The 12,519-nt window shown below is 40.7% G+C and overlaps 1 non-coding gene across 1 annotated transcript; it reads left to right on the top strand.

Annotated features, from left to right (window-relative positions):
- The first annotated feature begins 3,572 nt into the window (after positions 1-3,572).
- LOC130544767 (U1 spliceosomal RNA) lies at positions 3,573-3,736 on the top strand. Its single transcript, XR_008961324.1, has one exon. It is a non-coding gene; the product is annotated as a U1 spliceosomal RNA (small nuclear RNA).
- The last annotated feature ends 8,783 nt before the right edge of the window (positions 3,737-12,519 follow it).

Here is a 12,519-nt window from a genome sequence, read left to right as displayed (position 1 = left end):
TATGGTTGGTCTAAGGAAAGGCGTTGGGTGGTTGGTAGCGTTTATGTGTAATAGTTCGTGTTTAATTTTTCTATTGAGTTTTTCTTTTGTATCGTTTCTGGCTTTTTTTTTGTTTGTTTTAGTGGTAGTATTTCCCTGGTGAGGGTAAGTGAACTTTATTTCGAAGATTGTTTTGTATTTTGTAAAGTAAGTTTATTTCTAATAGTGGTTTCTGTCATTTTATTTCAAACTTTTTTTCTATTTTTTTGTGTTTGGGTGGTCTGTGTTTCTACCTTGTTTTTATATTCCAGGAAAGCCTTGTTGTGTCAATTTCCATAAAATTCACCTGCCGAATTCTCGGGAATGACTGGTTTTTCTTCACTATGTTTGGAGAGTACTTATTTCAGTATTCAGCTTTTTTTTTGTGAAGTTAACTGGTGTCCACCCAAACCGCCACCGAATTCAGGATTGTTTAAACATTTAGGTACTGTAGGCATGGCGCCTAAATAGCACTTTTAAACCAAAAAAAAAAGTGAATTTTTAGGTGGAAGATGTCCTAGGGGCGCCTGTGTGGCTCAGTCCGTTAAGGGTCTGCCTTTGCCTCAGGTCATGATCTCAGGGTACTGAGATTGCAAGTCCAGGGAGTCTGCTTCTCCCTCTCCCTGTTTGTGCTCTTTCTCACAGTCTCTCTCAAAGAAATAAAATCTTAGGGAAAAAAAAATGTCATTTAGGGGGTGCTTGGCTGACTCAGTAGGAGAGTATTTGACTTTTGATCTCAGGTTCCTGAGTTCGGAGACCCACGTTGGGAGTAGAGTTTACTTTTTTTAAAAAAGGAAGGAAATTTCGTATATAATAATATATTCATCTTATCAGTGCAGTCACATTATTTTTATTTTTAATGAGGAAGGGTCCCACAAAGGCAAAGGTGTGTAGGCCCTTCAAAATCATTAGGTGGTCTTGACTGAACCTGACTTTTTTATTAGTTCTCACCACTTTTTGTATAGTTCTGGCGGGCAGATCTGTTTTCCCTACAGGTTGTGATCTTACCACAGAATCTATCTCTACATTATTTCTCTTAGTGCTTAAGCTAGTGGCTGCCACATTAAAAGCTTAGGTGGCTGTGAGAAGTGTGCACTACATATATATAATGACTTGAGAATAGGTTTTTGTTTCGTTTTTTTAATCATTAGCAGCACTTGAAGAAATTCAAAAATACTTAGTGAATGCCGAAGAGACTGGAGTAGACAGTGCAGCCCTCAGAATAGCAAAAAGTTTCTGAGTACCTGTGAAATCAAATCTGTGGGGGACACAAATAATTCTAGAGGGGTCTCAGGGCTGTGGCCAGCCTGGCATTCATGGATACCATGAAAACAGCCAAAATTTTGTCTTCCTTCTGTGAAATCAAGACTCCTGGAATGAAATTAGGAAGGTAGTTCAATAACAAAATGATATTATATAACTGAAGTGGGCCGGGTCACACTTTGTGGATGATGTTATCTAGCAAATGTCTGAATAGCATGACTGTGATTTATATTGCAGAGACAGGGCCAGTGTGTGCAGGGCCAGTGTGTGTCAGGAGTGAATGGGTTCAGCTACCAGCAACCCAGGGTGCTTGTAGAGTGGCTGTAGAGAGTTACTTATGCTTTCCTGGAAGGGAAGAGGGAGAAACAGAATCCCCGCTGAGCAGGGAGCCAGACATGGGACTCAGTCCCAGGACCCCAGGATCACAACCAGAGCCCAGGGCGGACACTGAACTGACTGAGCCACCGAGGCGCTCTAAAGCAAAGCTTTTTAAAAAATCACATGTTCTGGGGTGCCTGGCTGGCTCAGTTGGTAGAGCATGAGACTGTGATTTTGGAGTTGTGAGTTCAAGCCCCACGTTGTGCTCAGAGATGACTAAAAAAATCATATGTACTAAGAGGGGAAATACCATTGAAGGGTAGCAAAATATGCCACCCCCAAATATGCCACTTTGGCATAAGGATTCCTTTGAGCTAAAAGCACTTCAAAAATAGCAGATATAACCGTAGGTCCTGATCTACCCTTTTCTTCCTGAGATCAGGAGATAAAACTCTCATGTAAAAGATATCCTCCTTAGATCAGGGGGGAAGAAATATTCCCAAAGAAGGGGAGTCAAACCTGAGAGAATTCTGTACACACATTGTTAAAAAGAATTCATGTCTATGTAAACCCCCCCATATATGTTACTTTTCCATAATTGCCCAAAATAAAGAAAAAGAAAAACCAAAGACAAAAGCAGAAACAAAACACAGTTGTCTTTGTTCAACCTAATATGAAAGCATTTAGTTCTGCCATTGCTTTGGGTCTTCATTTCCTTTTAAGAGCTTCTGTGTTGGATAAATTTATGTTAAATTTTGTATGTTTTGGGGATGCCTGCGTGGCTCAGTCAATTAAGCGTCTGCCTCCAGCTCAGGTCATGATCCCAGGGTCCTGGGATCAAGTTCCCCATCGGGCTCCTTCCTCAGCGGGAAGCCTGCTCCTTCCTCTGCCTGCCGCTCCCCCGCTAGTGCTTTCTATCTCTCTGACAAATAAATATTTAAAAAAATTTTTTTAATGCTTTTATCTTGTTAAACTGTCGATGCCAATTTAATTCTCACGCCCAGCCAGAGATGCTAACAGGGCAGAGGTAAAGTTTTGCCTCTAGACCATCAAAGCTTTTGATACTACAGTTCCTGCAAACACCGTAGAGCACCTAGCCAGCAAGGGCAGAAAGGGAAAAAAACCCTAAAGTGTCCTCTGTTTTTGTTGTCTAAAATGAAGGGAGGGGCACTCGGTTTGTTACCAAATCCAGGCCGGATGCGCTTCCCTTTGTGCGGAAAACTGCAGACTCGAATCTTGGGGAGGCCAGCTTTGATTCCCCAACTACACAAGGCACCTGTCCTGGAGCGTGGCTGGCGGTGGGCGGTGGGGGGGGGGGGGAGAGCGTTGAAGCTGCATTTCACCTGCATTCTCTTATTCCGTCCTCACAGAAACCTTGTGGGGGTAGGCAGGCAGTATTATTTCTTTACAACTTAGGCAAATGGAGGCTGAGAGAGACTGAGGATATGACCTATCCCAGAGATGAACAGTGATTCAGACCAGTGTAACCGACTGTGCTGTCTTGCCCTCCGCGGCTGCAGGCCACCGCCCTCCAAATTGCCCTGCCCTGCCGCGCAGAATTCAGACTCGTAACAAATGCACACAGGAAGTTTTGCGTACGCCCGAGTAGGCAAAGAATTTTAAAAACCACCCCCAGCTACACCTGTTGGTGACCGTCTTTTTAAATCGCTGCGAAGCATAGCTAGAACGAATTTATCCATTTCTCCAACAAGCTAAGTGACGTCAAGAGTGATGACAAGAGACAAGAGGCGGGCATATGGAGATGAAGGGCGCAGTGGCTGCGTGTTCAAGTTCATTCTTCAGGAGGTAGAGTTTAGAGTTTCCACTACATAGCCACTGGTGTGCACTGGTCAATATCATGTAAATAACCTTGGCGTTTGTAACCGAAAGCCTAAAGAACTCGGAATGTAATTGACCATGACTGTATAGTGTGTTGAGGACAAGGGTGAAGTGCCAGGCAAACTTTGTAACTCATACTTACCTGGCAGGGGAGATACCATGATCACGAAGGTGGTTTTCCCAGGGCGAGGCTCATCCATTGCACTCCGGATGTGCTGACCCCTGCGATTTCCCCAAATGTGGGAAACTCGACTGCATAATTTGTGGTAGTGGGGGACTGCGTTCGCGCTTTCCCCTGATTTGTGTGTTTTAAAAATAGAATGTGTTAGTTATAGATTTTGCATGTTTACTCTTGTTATAGGGAGTTTATAGAGTTCGTTTTTTTCAGTGTAAGTGTGTGTTAATATTCTCAAGTGAGTTAAAGTTTTATCAGTGCCTGGTTTTAAGACACTGATGTTTTCTGTGGGTTTATTATGTTACTTAGTGTATAACGTCAAGAAAACCAGCAGTTGTAGAACAGTGTCATTAAGTGGTGCTTAGAATATGTGTGTTTTTGTTGTTTACATTGTGCATATATTTGTTACTGTACTCTAGATGTGATCTTTGTAATTTTCTCAAATATGGAAAACTGGGCTGCATGATTTTTGGTAGAGGGGGACTGCATTTGAACTTTTCATTGGTAACTTGCACTTTGAAATGATTCGTTTATTACTGCTTGGCTTTTAGTTCATCAATATGGCTTTCTGTAATCATTCTATTATCTATGATAATATAAGGATGTGTGCAGTAATTAGTGATGTCTCATGAGCTGGAATCTAAGATTTTCCCGAAAATGAGGAACTGGACTATAGTATAATCTCTGCTAGTGAAAGTGTTTTTCTCTGAGACCTTGATTTTTACCCCCAAATAATTTTATTAAAGTAGCATTATGCATGTGAAACCATCATACAGAAAGATTTAACCTGAATAACACTCCCTGATCCACCCTTTCTCACCCTGCCCCATTCTTCTCCCCAGAGCACTTTTTTTTTTTTTAAAGTAAGCTCTAGGCCCAACATGGTGCTTGAACTCACAACCCCAGATCAAGACTGGCATGCTCTACCTATTGAGCCAGCCAGGTGACCCCCAGAGTACTACTTGTAAAACTTGTTCGGCTGTCTCATAGTTGCCTCAATAATGTTTGTGCTGAGGTTTATACTGAGGATCCCAGAACATGCCTTCCTCTATCCTTTTATTTATGGAACAATTTTTTTTTTTTAAAGATTTATTTATTTATTTATTAGACAGAGAGAGCCAGTGAGAGAGGGGACACAAGCAGGGGGAGTGGGAGAGGAAGAAGCAGGCTCCTAGCGGAGGAGCCTGATGTGGGGCTCGATCCCAGAACGCCAGGATCACGCCCTGAGCCGAAGGCAGACGACTAACGACTGCGCCACCCAGGCGCCCCTATGGAACAATTTTCTGTTCTTCGGTCAGTTCCTTCAGTAATACTTATTTAAAGTATTTTTATTTTATTTAAATTTTATTTTATTTATTTAATTTAATAATTTAAAATTATTATTTATTTATTTATTTAAAATAAATAAATATTTATTTATTTTAGAGAAAGAGCTCGAGCGCACGCTTGAATGGAGGGAGGAAGAGGGAAAAAAACTCAAGCAGGGCTCCCTCCTATGACCCTAAACCAAGATTAAGACCTGAGGTGAAACCAAGAGTCGGAGGCTTAACCGACTGACCCACCCAGGCACCCCACCCCTTATCTTGGTAATTTTAAATCACATCTCTTTATTACTTGTTAGCTCCACACTTGGAAAGATAAGGATATTAGCAAGACCTTTGGGTTTTAAAAGAAAATGTTAGGATTTTGCCCCTTCCAATCATTAAAAAAAGGAATTTGTTAATATTGTTGTAGACTACGTAGAGTGATAGAAGCAAAGACCGGAAGAAATGTGAGTGGTAGGAAAATATGAAGTATTTGCCACTTACAAATAGTATTTTGAAATTTCATTTTCTTTTATTCTTTTATTCATTCAGGTATAATTGACATTCAATATTAGATTAGTTTTAGGTGCACAGCATTTGTATACATTGTGAAAAAGTCATCACAATAAGTCTAGTTACTATCTGTCAGCAAAGTTAATACAATATTATTGTTAATACGATATTATTGACCAGATTCCCCATACTGTACATTACATCCCCATGACTTATTTATTTTGTAGCTGGAAGTTTGTATTTCTTTTTTTCTTAAGATTTTATTTATTTATTTGACAGAGAGGCAGAGAGAGGGAACACAAGCAGCGGGAGTGGGAGAGGGAGAAGCAGGCTTCCCGCTGAGCGGGGAGCCCGATGTGGGGCTTGATGCAGAACGCTGGGATCGTGACCTGAGCCCAAGGCAGACGCTTAATGACTGAGCCACCCAGGAGCCCCTGGAAGTTTGTACTTCCTAATCCCCTTCATCCATTTTACCCTCTGCTCTCCTCCCCTCTGACAACCAACCATCAATCTGTTCTCTCTATTGGTATTCTTGTTTTGTTCTTTATCTGGAAGAAAGATATTTTCACCATGAAGTATATTAGCTATAGGATTTTCATAGTTACCGTTTATCAAACTAATGATAGCTTGCTACATTTTTTAAAAAATCATAAATGGGTGCTGAATTTTGTTAACTACTTTTTCTGCAACTACTTCTTAATTTGTAAATATGATGAATTATATGGCTTGATTTTCTAATGTTAAACTAACTTTGTATTCCCGGGATAAGCCCCACGTGATCGTGATGTATTACCCTTTTTGTTTATTGCTAGATTTGGTTTGCAGTTTTTTTTTTTTTTTAAAGATTTTATTTATTTATTCGACAGAGAGAGAGACAGCCAGCGAGAGAGGGAACACAAGCAGGGGGAGTGGGAGAGGAAGAAGCAGGCTCATAGCAGAGGAGCCTGATGTGGGGCTCGATCCCAGAACTCCAGGATCACGCCCTGAGCCAAAGGCAGACGCTTAACCGCTGCGCCACCCAGGCGCCCCTGGTTTGCAGTTTTAAAGGAATTTAAGTAATTTTGTATCTATGTCCATGATGGATAATAGTCTGTACTTTTCTTACGTGGTCTTCATCTGGTTTAGGTATCAGAGTAATTCTGGCTTCATAAAATAAATTGTGTCTTTCCCTTGTGTGTACCACTGAAGATCCTTGGTGTCACATGGGACAGAAAAAGGCCAATGGTGTTAGTTGTGTGAGGGTTTCAGCACTGCCCCTCCTTACACCCACCAATAAATCCTACTTCTTGTCCACAAAAAATTGGGACAGTGGGAAATGTTTCCTTCTCTTCTGTTTTCTCAGAGTTAGGTTAGATTCGTTATTTGAGCAGAAGAGTGACACGATTGGATTTAGGCTTTAGCAGGATACTTGGCTACTGTGTTACTAGACTGGAAGAAGGGAGATGATTTAAGTTACTCCAGTCTTCTAGGCAGGAGATGAGAATGGCTTTTACCAAAGTTGTAGCACTGTAGATGGTGAGAAGTGGTCAGATTCTTACTATTTTTTTAAGAAAAACGATAAAGACTGTGGATTGAATGTGTGATTTGAGAAGAAAGAAAGGAGAAAAATATGACCCCTAAATCTGATCTGTATGAATGAATCTTTAATTCTTTAAATTCTTTGATTCTTTTTTCACCTATTAAATATAGAATCCAGCCGTTTGTACCTCCTGCCCCTCCTCTCCATGCATTCTTATTCACAAACGGGGAGGCCAGGGTATCAACATCTCAGTGTACTAAAATCATTAGGGAAAGGATGGTCTCCTTTATATTATGAAAAACTTCTAATGTAAACTAAAATAGATTGATATAGTATTCTCCCATTTAGCCACACCAAACTTCAGCAATGATCAACTCAAGGCCAATCTCGTTTCATTTATACCTCCACATCCTAAACCCCCAAACCTGTTTTGAAGGAAATCCCATATATCATAGTATTTCAGCCATGATGATCTCAGTATGTATTTCTAAAGATAACAGCTCTTTTTCTTGACATTTTTAACTGCTTTATTGGAGTATAATATACACATAACATTCACTCATTTGGTTTAACTATTAGTATTTTACACAATTGGCCAACCATTACCACAATCCAGTTTTAGCACATTTTTATGACCACCGCCCCCAAATTCTCCTGTGCCCAGTTGCTCCTGATTCCCATGCCCCTACCCTAGCCATAGGCAACAACAGATCTTCCTGTCTCTTATAGATTTGCCTTGTTTAGAAATTTCATATAAAATGGAATAGTCAAGAGTGTGTTGTGTCTGACTTCTTGCATGTCATAATGTTTTTGAGCTTTCATACTGATACATTTATTATTATTTTACATATATTAATCATTAATACATATTATTATTCCTTTTCATTGCTAAATAATATTCTGCTATTCTGCATTTTTTCTGTTATTCTCTATTTTTATCAAGCAAGTAAACCTAATTTGTGGAATTGGTATGCTAACTTTCTTTGTTGTTTCTCCTGATTTTATCTCTTGTGAGAAAGGAGGATTAAGGTTTATTTCTGGCTGGTTTGTTATTCTCTGGGTCCGTTTGAATTCTGGACTCTTGAGGCTGTTAAAATAACCCGGATATATTACCCTCTTAAATAGCTATTTTCATCTGCCATGCAGCCATTTGGGACTTCTGAGCCCTGGGGAGGGAGGAGACCACTTCAGTTAATCCTTTCTACTTGAGACAGTTAACAATTATGCAGAATAATTTCGGCTCTCTTTTATTATAGGACACTACACCAGGATTAGATCTGAGTATTTTTTTTTAAGATTTTATTTATTCATTTGATGGAGACAGAGAGAGCACAAGCAGGGGGAGTGTCATGCAGAGGGAGAGGGAGAAGCAGACTCCTGGCTGAGCAGAGTGCCTGATGCAGGGCTCGATTCCAGGACTCCAGGATCATGACCTGAGCCAAAGGCAGACACTTAACCAACTGAGCCACCCAGGTGCCCTTGGGTTTCTGTTTTTGTTTTTTAAGATTTTATTTTTTTTACATAATCTCTACACCCAATGTAGGGCTCAACCTCACAACCCCAGGATCAAGTGTCACATGTTCCACCGACTGAGCCAGTCGGCCAGATCTGGGTATTTTTAAAAGCTTCTTGGGATGCCTGGGCGCCTCGGTCAATTGTGTGTCTGCCTTCAGCTCAGACCGAGTCCCACATCGGGCTTCTTGCTCAGTGGGGAGCCTGCTTCTCCCTCAGCCTGCTTCTCCCCCTGCTTGTGCTCTCTTTCTCTGTCTTTCTGACAAGTAAATAAAATCTTAAAAAAAAAAAAAAAAGCTTCTTAGTTATGTCTTTGAGAAGGTATTGCTGGCAACTGGATATGTCTGCAGACAACTGTTAACCTTTTTATTCTGCTGATTATGTTTCAGTTTCAGGGTATGGTATGTTCTGGTTCTTCCTAGGTCCCAGATCTAGCTCACCTCCATGCTTAATTCTTGCTGCTGCTTCCTAGAACAAATCCTTGTGCACCTGTACTTCCAGTCCCTTCCTAATTCTCACAATCTGACCAGGTTAAAGTTTATCTCCAGGGGCCTGGTATGTAAAAATACAATCTCGTTGGCTTCTAAGTGTAAAACTTACCTGCTAATTAAATGTAGTCACCTGAGTACTATTTCTGGCACTTTGTTTAAAACTAAATGATGACAGACCCAAAGTACGGATGTTGCACAACATACTTTTGAATTTTCTTTCAAAGTAACATATACACTTCATTTAAAAACTCAAATAGTGGGGTGCCTGGGTGGCTCAGTCAGTAGAGCATGCGATTATTGATCTCAGGGTCATGAGTTCAAGCCCCACATTGGCGTAGAGCTTACTTTAAAAAAAATAGTAAAGGAGATTTAGCTCTCTTGGACCACCATCTTTTTTCTATTTTTCCTAATATAGTTTAAAACCAGTTGATTAAATCACTTGGTTAAATCAATATTCAGTATTTATATTTCTCATGCAAACATTATGCACCACGGAGTGTTGTCACTGAATGTCATTAAGTTTCCTTTAATTTTGTTTTTTCTCTTTTTAGTTTTTTTTCTCTGTTTAATTTTACCTTTTTTCACTTGGTTACTTTTCCCTCAGTTGGGAATGGCCTAATTGTTCCCACACCTTCCAATAGCCTATTGTTCTCTACAAAGAAAGTCATACCAGATATTCTTTCTGGAGATCTGTCTACTTCTATTTTTCTCCTATGTAAACCCATCAACTTTTTAAAAAAGTTTATTTATTTAAGTAATCTCTACACCCAATGTGAAGCTTGAACTCCTGACCCCGAGATCAAGAGTCGCATGCTCTACTGATTGAGCCAGCCAGGAGCCCCTAAACCCGTCAGTCTTCTAGCCTACTACCCTACTGCATAGGTAGTAGTTTAAATGGGAATCATATTCTGTATTGGAGTTAACATTTTCCTTCATCATGACAAAGACATCACTTTATTGACTTCTGCTCTCCAAAAGTTACTGAGAAGGCTTTCTGATTCCTGATCTTTTTAATGTGACATATGTGACTAACCTTTAATTCTCTCTTGGAAAAGCTGAAGAATCATCTTCTTTCTATTATTCTGTAATTTCCTAATGATATGCCTTAGTTTGTCATATTGTCGTTCATTTTATGGGGCGCTTGACAAGGGCCCTTTCTTTTTTTTTTTTTAAAGATTTTATTTATTCATTTGACAGAGAGAGAGAGACAGCCAGAGAGAGAGGGAACACAGGCAGGGCGGGTGGGAGAGGAAGAAGCAGGTTCCCAGTGGAGGAGCCTGATGTGGGGCTTGATCCCAGGACTCTGGGATCACGCCCTGAGCTGAAGGCAGATGCTCAGTGACTGAGCCACCCAGGCACCCCAACAAGGGCCCTTTCAACCAGGAAACTTTCATGTTGGGAAATTCTCTTGCATTATTTCATTGGTGATTTCCCCTCCTTATTTTTAATTTTCTAGAATTCTCCATATTTTGAAATTTAGAACCTCTACAATGGTCCTCTAATTAAAAAAATTTTTTTGTTTTCCATCTATTCATATTTTTTGCTCAATGCATATATTCAATTTATTACTTCTGCAATCATACTTAAGACCTCTTTTCTTATTTTCTATTTGTATCGCCTTTTTTTTTTTTTTTAAAGATTTTATTTATTTATTTGACAGAGACAGCCAGCGAGAGAGGGAACACAAGCAGGGGGAGTGGGAGAGGAAGAAGCAGGCTCCCAGTGGAGAAGCCTGATGCGGGGTTCGATCCCAGATCGCTGGGATCATGCCCTGAGCCGAAGGCAGACGCTTAACGACTACGCCACCCAGGCGCCCCTATTTGTATAGTTTCTTATACTTATTTTTCAGATGCAAGGTCTTTTAGCTCTCTGAGGACTTTAGTGATAGTTTTTATTTTTGTTTTTAGTTTTCTTCCCTTTGCATAATCTGTTTCCTCCAAATTGTCTACTTTTGGTTGGTTGATTTAGCTACTAGCTTTCACGTTGGAGGCTTTCATCAGACGTCTGGTCATTCTTGGTGGTTCAGTGTTCCTTGATTATTTTATAGATGTTCAATATACCATCTCTACGCATCACCCAGAATTATTTAGTGTAGTGAAATATTGAAGCAACCTAAGTGTCCAGCAACAGGGGAACGATTATATAAATTATGGGCCATTCTTAAGATGGACTGTCATGAAGAAATTTAAAATTATATTAACAAGTTGATTGGAAGCTCTGAGGGCCAAGGTGAGGTGTTTGGCCTTTCTACTTCCCTGCAGAATAATTTTCATAGTAGTGTTTCTGAAAGCCCATGGCCGACATCTTTGGGACTTTGTTTTATGGTGATTACATTCTTTAGAGGAAACTTCCAGTATCCTAGAAGGTAAAGGCTTAGTTGCCAGGGTCCTGGAAACCAAATGGAATATGAGAGGGAGGTCTCAGCATTCAGTCTTTGGAATGTGTACGTACATTTTATTTTCAGTAAATGTTTTAAGTTTTCATCTGAGCTTTTCCAGTGAGCTCCAGAGATGCAGAAATTTAAAATCATGCTTCCTATATATTTTTAATGAGAGAATAAAATTAGTTGGCAAAATAATATGTGCAGTAATTATATGTCGTGCTGTCTTGACTATTTTAAAAGAAACAAACAAGAAAAACCCTGCTCTAGAGGCCCACAGTCTTGACTATTTTAAAAGAAACAAACAAGAAAAACCCTGCTCTAGAGGCCCACAGTCTAGTGGGTGAGGTAACTGAATGCCAGGCAGAAAGAAAAGCAGCAATATAGGCACAGGCTAGACTGCTCTCAAGGAAAGCAGTTCATCGTTAGGGGCTAGGTGTTACTAACAGACCATGGGCAGGGAGGGGTAGGAGACAAAGTCTGGGGCCTGAGCTGGGTGGGAGGTCTGACTGAATAGTTCTTCCCCATTCTGTACAAACTGAAGAAGAGATTCAGAAGATAGAAGCCCATCTAGAGTCGTGCAGCGTGTACACTGAATTTCAGTCAAAATCTTGGATTCCAAAACTCTTGCTCTGTAGTACACCCTGCTAACACGTAGCCAGGACAGTTTCTCCTGGAAACCCTTGTTCCTCCACCTCCTGGAACAGGAGGAACTAGTGCCGGGCTGGTGTGGAGCCTGAAGCTAAGCTGGCTTGCGGTTAAAAGCTCACTTGTGTTCGTTTGCTGAAGAGTACGTCACACAGGGAGATCTGAAGACCTTCGGCTACGCCAAAAGTTGGGAGAGGGATGGATTTTTGTCAGGAGAATTAGGTTGGAGCAAATGGGAGGAGAAACCGGTCTGCAAGCCAGCCTCAAGGGGGCGCAGCTGCTGGCTCTGCCGGGCCGAGCGCGCGTGACGTTATGCCGTGAGGTGGAGTATGTAGATTCAGGACTCAGGGCCTTTGGGAACCGAGTTTTCCTGAAAAGATGTGCATGATTATGTTCCCAAAACTAAGATATGTGGTACGAAAATTTGGTTTTGAGTGTCGTTATTTGTAGATAAAGGCCAATTAGAGTCGTTTCAGAAGTGACCCCAACCTTAGAGTGGTGTGTACAGCAGCGGGTATTGCTGTGTTGGTTTGATGGTC

This window comes from Ursus arctos, unplaced genomic scaffold (genome assembly GCF_023065955.2).
Source record: "Ursus arctos isolate Adak ecotype North America unplaced genomic scaffold, UrsArc2.0 scaffold_24, whole genome shotgun sequence".
In the NCBI taxonomy this organism is placed as follows: domain Eukaryota; kingdom Metazoa; phylum Chordata; class Mammalia; order Carnivora; family Ursidae; genus Ursus; species Ursus arctos.
Note: the sequence above shows the minus strand (reverse complement) of the source record. Positions and strands in the feature narration are given on the sequence as shown.